This window comes from Psammomys obesus, unplaced genomic scaffold (assembly GCF_907164565.1).
Source record: "Psammomys obesus unplaced genomic scaffold, mPsaObe1.curated_primary_1811, whole genome shotgun sequence".
NCBI lineage: Eukaryota > Metazoa > Chordata > Mammalia > Rodentia > Muridae > Psammomys > Psammomys obesus.
The window spans coordinates 31,424,989-31,440,906 of record NW_026596069.1 but is presented as its reverse complement, the minus strand read 5'-3'; positions in this window follow the sequence as shown (position 1 = coordinate 31,440,906).

The following is a 15,918-nucleotide window of genomic DNA, read 5'->3' as shown; positions in this document are numbered from 1 at the left end:
GCAGAACTACAGGCACAGAGGTCTGTATAAAGAGTTCTTCATCTGAGCTTCCCAGGTTGCATGCTTGGCACTGTCTTCATGCCAACCGGCCGCATACCCTATAACTGCCGTTCCATCCATTTGTTTTCCGCCTCAGACCTAAAAAGTGCCTTCCATTGGAGCAAAGCAGTTCCTTCCATTGGAACTGCACAGGTCCCCAGTGAGTACTTGGGTTGCTACCTAAGCAGATGATTTCTTTTTCTCCCTACCAGGTCAGGAATTCAAATGCAATAAATCTTGAGAATTTAGTGATCCTGATTGGTAGAACTCTCAAGAGTGATGGAGGGGTTGAGAAGTCGAGCCGACCTTGGTCTAAGGTTTTTTTGTCCACACTGCTTTTAAGTAAGAAAAGTAAGTTTCTTGCTGTCTGTAGCCATTTTTGCCTTCTCTGTTCCTTTCAGCCTTAAGCAGCCCTACCTAGTAATATGTAAGTCTCTGAAACTGTCTCTTCTAAGTACCCACATCTGTCTGATAGCTGCTATGGCCTCACAGAGATTAATGCTTAACATACGTGGCACAGTTTGCTAAACCCCTCCGACTTGAGGGAAGTTCTGTTACTTCCAAAGAGAAGGTGTGACATAAGACATGGGAAAACTCAAGTACCTCACCTTAGTGTGGTGGCTCATGCGTGTAACCCTAACAATCAAGGCACTAAGGCAGGAGGGCTTCTGTAAGTTTGAGGTCAGCCAGGGCTTTAGAGTCAGTTCTAGGGCAGTCTGAGCTACAGCAGCAGGCCTTGAATTAGAAATAAATTTCAAAAAAATAAAAAACACACCTATATTTAAACATGTGTTTATGGATACAGGGAATGTATTAGATTGTTTTTCTTTGGTAGTTCCTTGTTACTTTTTTTTCAGAATTTGATTTTTTTAAAGAAATTTCTGTGGGATGTTTATATTTTTACTATGTAACAACACAGCTTTGCTCTTCTTAAAGGATCCATACACTGCAGATACAAGTATTATTGAATAGATTTGTCATCTTAAATAAAAGAACAATGTGTCTGGAAGTCATAGGAATGGGTTCATTTCACTTTATTCAACAGAAAAGTATCAATGCCACAGGAATATCATCAGAAGACAAAGTTAAAAATGTTGAGTTTCTTACAGAATTTTCATATTATATAAGGAAATTAAGAGGCCATGGAGGAAAACTTTCTCCATTCTCTGGCTTCAGTTCCATTGCATTTGCTGTATGTTTTCCTGGCAAGAATTGTTTCTGGGTTGTTTAAGCCAGAAACGAAGTACAAACCACATGAATGAGGTAGAGCTTAGGCTCACTCCTCAGTGGCAGTGTTTCTGAGTCAAAACAAATGTGTAAACTAAGAAATGTTTTTGTAAATGCCACCTCCCTGACTGTTCCCAAGAGGCACTCATAGGAGCTCAGCTGTAAAACTGTCATGCAGGGTTCTGTGTTTGGAGACCACAGCTGGAGGGCCAGGAGAGCAGATGACATTCACATCAACAACCTCTGCAAACATATCACTCCCATGGCTGTCAGTAGGCTGCTTTTTCTTACACTCTATATTTGTTTGTTTGCTTCTATATTTATGTACTTACTCTTGCTTAAAAAAAGATATTAAACTTTGATATAGTTTAAAAAAGAAAAATACGTATTGTTTCATGCCTTTGTGCTTAACACTATTCTCTTACTCTTTTACCATTGATAAAGTATGTATGTCCTAAAAAGACATTAAACAAATAAAATTTTATATTTATAAAGATATACATGATTTTTTCAGTATTTTTTAGTATCATTATTAAAAAAATAACAATAAAATCAAAAGGTTTTTTTTTCAAATTCAACATTTAGTTATAAAACCTTTCCTATTGAAACAACTCAACAGCATTTCAGAACTATTTTCCTCCTAGAAAGCGGTCAAAAGACAGTAGGTTTTAAATGTCCTGCTATAACAAATTCCTAACGCTGACCCAAGCCTTTCCTCTCAGGAAAAGAATGTATCCACTTGATATTCCACTGCAAACATGTTAAGAGAGAGAATGGTTACAGTCTTTGTAATGAAGTGAATGATGTGCACTAACCTTGACTCCTGCTTTTGAAAGCATTTGCGCTGAATTTCCTTCATGCTTTAAAAGAACCCTCAGGAATCTAAACTACCTAGTCATTGCAGTTAGCAGTCTCTGGAACAAGGAACCTTCATATAGTATTAAACAGTTCCATGTGTTTGACATCTGAGTTATCATTGAATTTCTCAGTGGCATTGCATTATATTGTATAATAAGCATTTTTAATAAACATTTTATGGCCTTGGGTTGGGAAGAATAGAATCAATTCAAAGAGAGTTGGATTGATGTTTCTGTGCACTCTGTATTCAGGTGCTGATTTCTGTACCCAGAGTTTTGAGTACAGGAGGACTTTAGCACTGTCATTGTTATGAAGCATCTCCTGTCTTAGTATTTTGTAAACATTCTTCTCCATCATCTTCTACTTGGTGAGATAAAGACCTGAACGGCCAATAATTGGGCTGAAGATTTAAGGTAGGACATTCGTTCCCAGTGAGAGTGTCTCAGGTGGGGACCAAAGGAGGGAGGAAGTCATCATTGGGAGAAAATGCCAGGGTGAAACTATATAGCAAGCCACAATGCTAAGAAGCAGCCAGGACAGTATTGTTGGGTATCTGCCCAGCTGTAGTGCCTGAAGCTTTTAATAAATATTAAGGTCTCCATGTCATTATTCAGGACAAGGTTGGGCACAGAAAAATCAATTGTATTTACACAGGAGATATGATCTGTTCCTGCTAACAGCTCCCCAGATGAAATGTCTATATCTTTATATCACTATGCATAATAGTATTAACACATCAGCATGATTTAAGGCCTGATTGCTTGATGCTTTGCAAATGAAAAAAGTAACTCCCCAGAATTCTTTTCAGGTAGAACAGTGAAATTCTTCAGGAAATAGATTCCTGGATGCTTGAAGTTGAAGGGCTAGATATGAAGTTTTACACAGTATTTTATAAAATGAAGCCAAAATGTAACGTAAGTAGAAAGGAAAAAAATGAAAGTAGTTCTCCATTCTCCTACTGTAATCAGTAAGGTTATAGGAGGATCTCAACATACTGCAGTGTGTCTATGAGTTCATAAATACCTTTTCTTCATTCTTATGTTTAATTTTTAAGCAGGTGACGGGGAGCAGATGGGAAAACAGGTGTTGGCAGAGAAGCACAAGACAAAGGAAGGAAAGTAAAACAGTTTCAGAGCTTTGAATAACATTTTGCTAATATACTAAAAAAAAATTGGTAAAGGCTTTGAGAAGGTTTTCTAGAACACTGCGACTACTACAACTCTCATCTATGGAAACACGTGGTCAGAGAAAGCACTCGTTTTCCCTAAATTATGATTTTTATTCCAACCGTTCTTAGTGAATATTTTCATATCCTATATACTTACCATTCAGATTTATATTGTGTAGATTCTCTACTTATGGCTATGGAAATTGAGGCATTATTAGTATCCTTAATGTGCCTAAAATAGACATTTAAAATGATACATATTTCAAGATGTTTAAAGTTTGTCAAGGATCGTGTTCTTAGTGCATGAAGATGAGAAGAGTTATAAATTCCATTTACACAGCTTCCGTGTGGTAGTCCTACTTTACCTGACAGATGGAAGTGCTTGCCATCCCTTTGGATTCACATGGGAAAATCAGTCTTGAATTATGCATGTTATTCAATGTAATCAGGAATGCCTCTTTCCTGTAGACTATGATCATCCTGTTATTAAAAAAAAAAAAAAAAACTTGTAAAGCATCAGAAAGTGGCTGGTATTAAATAAGGAGTTTGAATGACAGGGCTGGAACAGGCAGAAATAGGATAATGTCATTTCAGAAAGAGAGCCATAAAGTATGTTTGAGCAAAAATGTATGGTCACCCTCATCTGGTGGCTGGGGGAAGAATTCATTCTTGGTAGGCCTCTCTTGGCAAAAGTTATGGTATTCTTATGAAGGAAGAGTGTTCAGGCTCTCTGCATGGGCTTTTTATGCACTGGGAGATGACAAGTGGAAACCAAGATGCAAGGAGTTGTCAGAAGCCAAGTGTTGAGTACAGCTGGCAAACGTGTGTGATGGTAACCAAAATTCTTAACGTAAGGAGATTGTCAGTCTCCCCATCCTTTTACTATTTTCAACAGTAGTTTAACTTTCTATACCAATTCCAACCTTTCTCCACCAACTCAAAAGAATCCTGTCTTGTCAGTTCCGTTCTCTTGGCTCTCATAATCAATAATGAAAAATGAACAGGGAGACCAAAATCTTATTCCACTGTTGCTGCATTGCAACAATCTTCAGAAAACATTCAACTTACAAACTGAAAGCCTTTTCTATAAAAATAAAATTATGCAAAACAAACTTATATAATCAGAAGCATAAATTGGAGAAATATTCCCTGTAGGGGATCAATTTGCTCTATTGTAATTTGTACATAAATAGAATCCATATTTATTAAATAGTGTGATCAGGAACAAAGGACGCAGATGACACCCTGACAAGATTTTGCCTAATTAAACAAAGGCTAGGAAGCCAATAAAGCATTCTCAATAAGATAAGGATATGATTAGTTTTTTTTTTTTTTTTTTTTTTTGGAAGAACAATCTAATATCCAATTTAAAAGAATAAAACGATGGAATGGAGACTAGTGAAAACAGACAGGAGATTAAAAAATGCCTGCAAAGACAATGAGGCCGTTTGCTTCAGACCTGAGGAGTGGGACAAAAGAGGGAAAAGACAGCAAAATAAATGCCAAGATAGAAAAATAAACAAGAGTACTGTGAGAAAGTAGGAAAGGAAAGAGAAGGTTTGACAAGGTGGTATTCGAGGCCACAGGAAGCAGAGGGAGAAGTGTGGGTGCTGGAAGGAAAAGCTAGATAGAAATGACCGGCTCAGCCACTTCTGATGTTCAAGAGGAACACCTGTGTGAAGCCGTGCAATGAAGAACAGGGGTCTTCAGTGTGGACACACTGCTTAGCTGTCAGCACTGTATCTCTAGATCCCAGTGTGTGATAGATCAGTAAGTACTGCTGATGAATGAGCAGTAATGCAAGATGTCTAGTGCTGTTTTATTATGCAATATTCCAGTTTCCACATGCTTACTTTTTTATTTGTCTTATATCCTCATCATAGAATGTTGGTTGTATAGCAGTTTTCTCAGAGATTAAAATGTCATCCTGCAGTGAAGCTCATTAAGAAAGAAAGTAAACAAGTCAAGATAGTGTCAGGAAGTCCCTGAAACTGATCAAAGTCCCTGGGCTCCTACATCCCTCCCTCCCCAGAGCAAATAAATAGTAAAGGCTGAGAATCACTCTCCGACAACCCAAGCTGCAAGAAGATTCTCAGACAAGCCCACCCACATGGAAGAAACAGAAACCAGCTTGGCAGCCTGAAAGCAGCAAAGACTAGAACTCTCTAGAAGAATAAAACATTAGCTGAACTGCATGGAAGCGTCTCCGGTTAACTGAGCACTTGGGAAAGGTGCTCTCCAGCCTGCTGGGCTGCCTGCAAGCTCTGCAGCGAGTTTCAAGTTCCCAGCCTTGTGAGCTGTCACCGTGTTAGTGTGCGCTTTGATGGTGAAACTGGCTTTGAGTCATTTCTGCTCCTGTATATAACTCCTCACCCATATTTCTGATAAAATGTGATGGCTCACCAAGCTGGACTTCAGTGGTATATGCACTTTGGTCTGTCATGGGATCCCTATGTGAGGTGTGTAGATATTTGTGTATTGTGTCTCCCTAGAAAAAGGCTGTCATAAACAGCCAGGTGTACATTAAGTCATCAACAGACTGTGGAACTCACAAGTTACTAGCTGCTGCTTTAGTTTAGATACACTGCTCTTCATAATTCTCTCTCCCTCTTTTATATTCAGATAAAACAGAATCACTACATCCAATATTAATAAGTGGATGAATACATACTCTGAAAGGGACGAGTGATGGTATTAAGCTACAGGTTAGTCCCATCGCCTTGATAATATAGCTTCAGACATTTAATAGTTGGTAGATCCTTTTGGGGGATAAATGGCCTACTTGTATCTACCACTATTAACATTATCTTTCAACTAAAAGAGATTCTGAAAAAACATTTAGAATACAAGTTGGAAATTATTTATAAGGTAAATATTTTCCAACTGCATGAGCTGTTAGAGCTTTCTCATAACCAGCTTTAATATTTGACTCCTCACTTCTAAGCCCTGCAAAATCTTGCAAGACAAATGCCTATTGTGAAGCTAGGGATATCAGAGCACTTCTGTGATTTCAAACTTAGTCCTTTCTGCACTGCTGTGCGTATGGCGAGCTCTAGCATGTGCTCAGGCTCCAGCTCTTGGCTAGGCTAAAGGAGTGAAAACACGTAGGCATTGTGCATATTAGACTACTACTGAGATTGACTTTTTGGTCATTATGGATCATGTATTAGAGATGTTCCCTATAATCACGGCTTAATTATAAAACATAAAATTTAAAACTGTAGCCTACCATGATTTTCCCTCTTAGGCTGACATGGTTCCTTGCTAGCTGGGGCAAGACAAATCTTGAAAGCAACATCTGATGTTGAGCTTAGAAATAGAAGCCAGATATGTTTCCTTATCCGTGTTTCAGTTCACATGATTAACCTGGCAGAGTGGTGAAAAGGAAAAGACTTGATAATGTAACATTTGTTTTGTTTTAAAGAAATATTTCAATGCTCAAATGAGTTATGGGTCTTTTTAAAGTAGATAGCTCATCCATACAGAATTCTGGAGTTAATATGATTTAAAAAACAAACAAACCAGAATTACAATTACATTCAAAAGACTTTACTAACGGCCAAGTAACAATTGTGAGGCAGAATTAATCATTCTTAGATTATTTCAAAACTAGTTTTCTACAGAATTTATGATACATGAGCTCCAGAATAAAAACTGAGTGCAAGCCAGAAAATGGATTTAACTGTCTCAGTGTCAGAACATGTCTCATTCAAAGGATCATCCTAAAAGCAGAGTTCTTCTTTCTGAAAAATTCAGACAATGATTAATATTGTAAAAATAATAATTGAAGAAATACATAGACATTTGGGAGGTGCCTATGAGAGTCCAAGTTGTTAGCCCTCTTGACTCATTTTGTCTTTGCAGTAATAATAATGTGAACTGAGTGCCCATTACAATAGACTTTGAGCAGCTAATAAAATCAAAACCTAAACCATCCTGTTTACCCACTCTTCACAGTGTCCAGGAGTTTCGGGGCTTAGTACCTCTGTGGTTAACAGCAGATCTTTTTCTATGATCTCATGATATAATTTTCACATCTTTCTTCTAAGATCGTTTCTTCCCTTGCAAGTTACTGAAAATACAATAAATACTATCACTAAGTAACTATGACTGAGGAATTAGATTCTAACTGCAAGTAATGTTAGGGAAAAAAAAACCCATTTGCATGGTTTTAAACATTAATGCTGCATGTAGAATATCAGCATAGGAAAGACTCAGATTGACCTAATTACTTTGATGGGCTATCTTTATTAATGGATTTTTCTAATTGATTCTGTAAATTTGATTTCATCTTCTACTTATTTCACTTGCAAGCTCCATAATAATTCCACTTCAAGGATATCTACATTTACTAAGATAGGCCCACTCTTCATTCGGGTGTAGAAACAATGAATGGCCTAACACACTCTGCATTAATAATCCACACAGAAAAGTGCCAATTGAAATCTACTGTACTTCTTAGAAATGAGAAAACTGAATGGGCATTTTACATGTTTTAAACTGGGATACTACCTTTTTATAGACTTTTAATCTTTATGTCATCACTAATAAACTTTTATGAATAAATACAAGATCTCAAGGTTTTGGGCATTATCTTTAGATCTGTTATCCACCTTGAGTTCTTTTTTGTTGTTGTTGTTGTTTTGTTTTTGTTTTTTTATTTTTTATATTAATTACAAAGTTTATTCTCTTTGTATCCCAGCTGTAGCACATTCCCTCATTCCTCCAATTCTGATGCTCCCCTCCCTCTTTTCCTCCCAAGCCCCTCTCCAAATCACTGATAGGGGAGGTCCTCCTCCCATTCTATCTGACCATAGCTTATCAGGTCTCATCAGGACTGGCTGCATTGTCTTCCTCTGTGGCCTGGCAAGGCTGGGAGGTGATCAAAGAGCCACTCACTGAGTTAATTTCAGAGACAGTCTCTGTTCCCCTTATTAGGGAACTCACTTGCATACTGAGCTGCCATGTGCTACATCTAAGCAGGGGTTCTAGGTTATATCCATGAATGGTACTTGGTTGGAGTATCAGTCTCAAAAAAGACGCCTGTGCCCAAATATTTTGGTTCTGTTGCTCTCCTTGTGGAGCTCCTGTCCTCTCCAGGTCTTACTAACTCCCCCTTCTTTCATAAGATTTCCTGCACTCTGCCCAAAGTTTAGTTATGAGTCCTGCATCTGCTTTGATACACTGATAAGTACAGTCTTTCAGAGGCCCTTTGTGGTAGGTTCCTGTTCTGTTTCCTCTTTTCTCCTTCTTCCAATGTCCATCCTGTTTGTCTTTTTGAGTGAGGCTTGATCATCCTACCCAGGGTCTTCATTCTTGCTTGGTTTCTTTATGTATACAGATTTGTGTAGGTTTATCCTATATTATATATTTAGGATCCACTTATAAGTGAGTATATACCAGATGTGTCTTTCTGCTTCTGGGATACCTCACTCAGGATGATCTTTTCTAGATCTCACCATTTGCCTGAAATTTCATGATTTCCTTGTTTTTAATTGCTGAGTAGTATTCCATTGTGTAAATGTACCACAATTTCTGTATCTATTTCTCCATTGAGGGACATCTGGTCGTTTCCAGATTCTAGCTGTTATGAATAAAGTTGCTACAAACATGGTTGAACAAATGACCTTACTGTGTACTTGAGCATCTTTTGGATATATACCCAGGAGTGGTATAGCTGGATCTTGAGGAAGCACTATTCCTAATTGTCTGAGAAAGTGCCAGATTGATTTCCAAAGTGGTTGTACAAGTTTACATTCTCCCAGAAAAGGAAGAGGGTTCCCTTTTTTTCCACATCCTCTCCAGCATGTGTTTTCACTTGAGTTTTTAATCTTAGACATTTTGATGGGTGTAAGGTGAAATCTCATGGTCGTTTTGATTTGCATGTCCCTGATGACTAAGGACATTGGGCATTTCTTTTCTTTCTTTCTTTTTTTAGGTTGCTTTACAGTTTTATTTTTTTTTAATTTTAGTGTAATTTTTTTAGACTGACTTTTTTTTAATTTGTTATTTTTTAATATTAGTTACAGTTTATTAACTTTGTATCCCAGGTGTATCCTGCTCCCTCATTCCCTCCCAATCTCACCCTCCCTTCCTCATCTCCTCTCTTCCCCTTTCCAAGTCCACCAATAGGGGAGGACCTCCTCCCCTTTCATCTGACCTTTTCAAGGTCCCACCTTTTGCCTGCAAATTTCATGATTTCTTTGTTTTTAATTGCTGAGTAGTATTCCATTGTGTAAAAGCACCACAATTTCTGTATCCATTCCTCAACTGAGGGACATCTGGGTTGTTTCCAAGTTCTGGCTATTGTGAATAAGGCTGCTACAAACATGGTTGAGCAAATGTTTTTGTTGCGTACTTGAGCATCTTTTGGATATATGTCTAGGAATGGTATGGCAGGATCTTGAGGAAGCGCTATTCCTAGTTGTCTGAGAAAGTGCCAGATTGACTTCCAAAGTGGTTGTACAAGTTTGCATTCCCACCAGCAAAACATAAATCAGAAGATATCATACCAGCTAACATTGAAAATGAAAATGTTAGGTTTCTTTTGGAAATTTGGGGGTCTTAATACTGCAGACTCCAGCAGGCCAAATTCCATTGAGAACTGATCAGGAATTAGGCTTGCGGGAGTCTGCAGCATTAGATTCACATAATGCCAGAACTAATGTAATCCACAGTTTGACTTCAGACAACCTGTCCATAACAGACAGACAGACAGACAGACAGACAGACAGACAGACAGACAGACAGAATTTCCTTGGAAATGAGATTTTCCTTCCACAAAGATTTATATACTATTGCTAATGCTTGCTGTAATATTTAATAAGTGAAAAAGATTGGGTTTTCAGAGCTCCAATGAAAGGAAGAGGAAAACATGGGCTTTTAGAAATGGTATATGGGAGATTAATGAATTTATAAACTTATAGTATTACAAACTTATAGAATTTATAGTAAATATTTTTTTGTTTTTCTTCTTGTTTTATTTTGATTTGCTGACTTATTTTAAAAGTGCTTCCAAATAGCTGACACAAAAAAACAATTAAATATTTTTCTAAAACCAAAATAAGGTTGAAAATTGTATAACTATTTATATCAATTGGTTATTTTAGTTCTGACAGAACAGGCACTGTGGCTCAGAAAACAGTATAATGCCTGATCTTTTCTTTCTCTTGAAAAGTCTCCTATGTACTTGAGCTTCTCTTGGATATTGCCTAGGAGTGGTGTAGCTGGATCTTGAGGAAGCACTATTCCTAATTGTCTGCGAAAGTGCCAGATTGATTTCCAAAGTGGTTGTACAAGTTTGCATTCCCACCAGCAATGGAGGAGGGTTCCCAATTCTCGACAACATCTCCAGCATGTGTTGTCACTTGAGTTTTTAACCTTTGCTATTCTGATGAGTGTCAGATGAAATCTCAAGGTCATTTTGATGTGCAACTCTCTGATGGCTAAGGACATTGAGCATCTCTTTAGGTGTTTCTCTGCCATTCGATATTCCTCTACAAAGAACTCTCTGTTTACCTCTGTACCCCATTTTTTAATTGGATTGCTAGATTTATTGCTTTTTAATTTCTTTAATTCTTTATATATTCTGGATATCAGCCCTCTGTCAGGTATAGGGTTGGTGAAGATCCTTTTTATTTGCAGGCAAATGGGAGGATCTAGAAAAAGATCATCCTGAGTGTGTTATCCCAGGAGCAGAAAGACACACATGGTATATACTCACTTATATAGACCTATAAGATAGGATAAACATACTAAAATACATGCACCTAAAGAAGATAAACAAGAAAGAGGACCCGGGGTAAGATGATCAAAGAAATCAAGATTACTAGAGAATAAATTGCCCAACTCAAAACATTGGTAAGGAACTGAGCACATGCAGTCAAATACTGGAGTTTCCCAGATACTAAGGTGTTCTGTCCTCACTGAGTAAGAACTTTGCAAACTGAAGAGCCCTTAATCAAGAATAACGGAGCAAGTCCTGGAAGAGAGAACCAATATGGGTAAAGGCAATTACCAAAGTACATGACACATACTGGAACTCTTAAGCAAAACTCTTCAGACCCTGTTTAGTGAGAGGACATATCCAGTAGGGGAAGATTCTACAGATTATCATAGACGTCGATGGACTCATATAAATAACTCTCTGTTTAAAATAATTAACTCAAACTCTGTGGTCACTTTATCACCCTTAGCTATATTTTTGAACTCTAAAGAACTTGGAATAAATGAACAGAGACCACTCAAAATCTTACTGATGTTCAGATTAAACTCAAAAGTATGAAAGTCTTCTTAGTAGCTGCTAATATGTTTCAAATCCTGGGTCAGGGAAACAGCAAGAGATCTTTCAGGGGACCTGGAAACCCACAGGCCCTAAGTGGCTTCCAGAGTTGTCCCTCCACATGCCAGAGCTATGCAGTCTGGCCTTCTGCCACCGTGATGAAGTCTCACATCCTGTGAGAATCAAAGTTGTCCTCCCAAATTGAAATGAGAAGAGTACCAAAGGAAGCAATTAAAAAAAGAAAAACAAATTTACAAATATGTAGGAACTCTCTGGAAGAAAGCATGAGTGGTTCTCATTGTTATTTTTCTAGGAAGGTAGCTGGTAATCTGAAGAAAATGAGGAGACAAAGGATGGCATTCGTCCATTGATCATTGTTTGTGAAACTTCCTATATATTATTATTTATCAAATAATACATGTTGCAAGAAAATTAGCTTTCCATTTAAATATATTATCATGGTTATAATATTTAGTGAAAACAGATCTGGTTTCTGGTTTGTAATACCCCATTTTTCTGGTTAACTCTGCTATGTTTTGTTAGACTGCATCAACTTTTACATCCAAAACTGGACACTAGCATAGGCACTGTGGTCCAGAAAACAACTTCACTGTATTTCAGTTAATACAACTTTATGTATGTAGTGTCAAAGCTTAAATAATCATTTCAGTAGCTATAAATTCTTGTTAAATCATACTCTGATTACAGTCAGTAGAGACACTAAGTTCATATTTTCTAACATTGCTTCTGTGATTGGACATTTTAACTTTATATTGATCATGGTTAAAACTTACTGTACGAAGATGGCAACTAGCACACACAGTTTCCGAGCTGTGGAAGAGATAAAGTTCTGAGTTGATGAGTGGAAGAACTTCTGAAGCCAGGGAAACAACGGAGAGACTTTCTAAACAACAGGGAACATCGCAGGAGGTGAAAACCTTGGTCGCGGGTCACCCAGGGACTTGTTTGGGGAAAGTGAGAAACGATCCTTTGATCTCTCGGCACTCCCCTCCCCCAGACCTCCCTCCTCCTCGGCACAGGCACAGCGGCCTAGCCTTTCTCAGCGCAGACCTAACTGCCTGGGGCCTGCAGCCACTGAGGCGGAGCCCCAAGCCCTTTATCGGCAAAGGCCAGCAGTACTGTGTCTTGGAGCCCCAGATTCGCGCGGCAGCTGCACCATCCTCCCAGGGCCCGAGTCTGCTAGATGCCATACTAGCTCCGCAGGATCGCGATCACTGACGGTACGGCCCGCCCAATCCCACAGTGACAGAGAATACGCTATATACTCACCAAAACCAGACAGAAACACCATACAAGCTAGACACACCAGGCCCTGGGCCTCCGAAACTTGGAGAGCACAGTGAAGAGACCCCAGGACTTCCCAAAAAGCATCTGGACTAGCCACCCAGTCTCCAGTTACAGCGGGACTTTCTAACCTGGCGGCGGAGCAGCACTGAGCTGGCGGGGCACATCAGCCCTCCAGTTTAAGACTAACCAGGGCCAAACCAGAGAACAGAAAGGCTGGTTACCCCGATTCCCACTGACGTGACCACCCTGAAATCTCCAGCTGCAGCAAGACCTCATAACCTGGCAGTGACAACAGCACGGAACTGGCGGAGCACATCAAAGAAGCAGGGCCAAACCAGAGAGCAGAGAGCCCAGATACCCCGTTCTCTGCCAAGTGACCTGCCTGTAAGTGAGTGAACCCTTGAGAATCTGCAGCTCCACTGATCCTGGGTCCTGCTAAAACAGAAGCCAGGCATCGAAACCCCTCCCACCCATATACCCACTTTGGGAAACAGAGGGGCACTTGGAACATTGAAGTTCCTGCTCTGTGGGTCTAATTGAGGAGTTAAGGCAGTTAATGCCAGAAATCGCGCTGCGATCATCACTAGCGCCTGCGACATATACATTGCAGAGCCCCTCCCACACACTCAAAGGTTCAACATTAGACATCACTCTGTCCCTTGAGACACACGCCCACGCCCACTTACACATACACACACATATACACACGCACGCACGCTTGCATTTGCCTCTGTTTGCGCCTGCGTACTTTCCTCCCACAGGTACAGCTAGTCCTCAGCACACGCTAAGGACACGGGACCTCTCTCAACTTCCTGAAGAATTCTCCAGACTCGAGAGAGAGACAGTACCAGTCTGATCGGCAGAATCCAAAAACAAACAGGGAAGGTCTCAGATAAGCCAATGGCCAGGGGTAGGCGAAAGAACACTTCCAACATAAATCAGGACATCATGACTTCACCAGCAAACCCCAAAATCGATGGATATTCCAATTCATCAGAAGCACAGGAAAATGACCTTAAAGCCATGCTTGCTCAATTATTTGAGGCTCATAAGGAGGAAATGAACAAATCTTTCAAAGAGTTGGCCAGTCAATTGGAGGTAAAGAAAGAAGAAATAGACAAAACCCTTAAAGAAACACAGGCAAACATAGCCAAACAAATAGAGGCACAAGTAGAGAAAAAATTAGTGGCATACAAAAAGGAAATGAACAAAGAAATAGAGTCCATCGTAGAGAGACAGGAATCCAAATTCAAACACATGGAAGAAATGGTGCAAGGCATGACAACAGAATTAGAATCAATAAAGAAAACACAAAATGAGAAAACTCTTGAGCTGGAGAACTTTGAGAAAAGATCAGGAACCACAAAAGTAAGCATCACCAACAGAATACAAGAGATGGAAGAGAGAATCTCTGGAGCTGAAGACACACTTGCAGAAATTGATACTTCTCTCAAAGAAAAAGTAAAATCAGAAAAATTCCAATCACAAAATATCCAAGAAATCAAGGATGCTATGAAAAGACAAAATCTAAGAATAATAGGAATTGATGAAAAAGAAGACTCCAGGCTCCAAGGTCCAGAAAATATTTTCAAGAAAATCATAGAAGAAAATTTTCCCAACTTAAAGAAAGAGATGTCCATAAATATACAAGAGGCCTACAGAACACCAAATAGACTAGACCAGAAAAGAAACACATCACGTCACATCATAGTCAAAACACTAAATCTACAGAACAAAGAAAAGATATTAAAAGCAGCAAGGGAAAAAGGCCAAGTAACATATGAAGGTAGACCTATCAGAATCATACCAGACTTCTCATCAGAAACTATGAAAGCCAGAAGGGCCTGGGCAAGCATCATGGAGACTCTAAGAGATCAAAAATGTCAACCCAGACTACTATACCCTGCAAAGCTTTCAATCAACATAGATGGAGAAAACAAAATATTCCATGACAAAACTAAATTTACGCAATATCTATACAGCAAACCAACCCTACAGGAGATACTAGAAGGAAAACTCCAATCCAACGAAAACGAATTCACCCAAGAAAACAGGGCATACAGATAATATCCCAACAAAAAGGAAAAGAAAAAAAGCAATGAAACAAGGTAAGATCATCGACTCCATTACAAAAGGAACTAACATGCATTGGTCAATATTATCTATCAATATTAATGGACTCAACTCACCAATAAAAAGACACAGGCTAACAGAATGGTTACGGAAACAGGACCCAACATTCTGTTGCATCCAAGAAACACACCTATGCAACAAAGATAAACACTACCTCAGAGTAAAGGGCTGGAAAAATGTTTTTCAAGCAAATGGTTCCAGAAAACAAGCTGGAGTAGCCATTCTAATATCTAATAAAATAGACTTTCATCCGAAGTTAATCAAAAAAGATAAGGACGGCCACTATATTCTCATCAAAGGAAAAATCCAACAAGAGGACATCACAATTTTGAATATCTATGCCCCAAATACAAGAGCACCTACATTCGTAAATGAAACAATATTAAAGCTTAAATCATACATTGATCCTAATACCTTAATAGTGGGAGACTTCAACACCCCACTCTCATCAAGGGACAGATCAACCAGACAGACACCAAATAGGGAAATAAAAGCACTCACAGAATCCCTAAATCAAATGGACCTAATAGACGTCTACAGATCTTTTCACCCAAACTCAAAAGAGTACACCTTCTTTTCAGCACCATATGGAACCTTCTCCAAAATAGACCATATAGTTGGTCACAAAGCAAGCCTCAACAGATACAAAAGGATTGAAATAATCCCTTGTATACTATCTGACCACCATGGACTAAAGCTGGACATCAACAACAACAGAAACAACAAAAAGCCGACACGCACATGGAAACTGAACAACTTACTACTCAATGACAGCTGGGTCAAGGAAGAAATAAAGAAAGAAATTAAAGACTTTCTAGAATTCAATGAAAATGAAGGCACAACATACCCAAATTTATGGGACACATTGAAAGCAGTGCTCAGAGGAAAATTTATAGCACTAAGT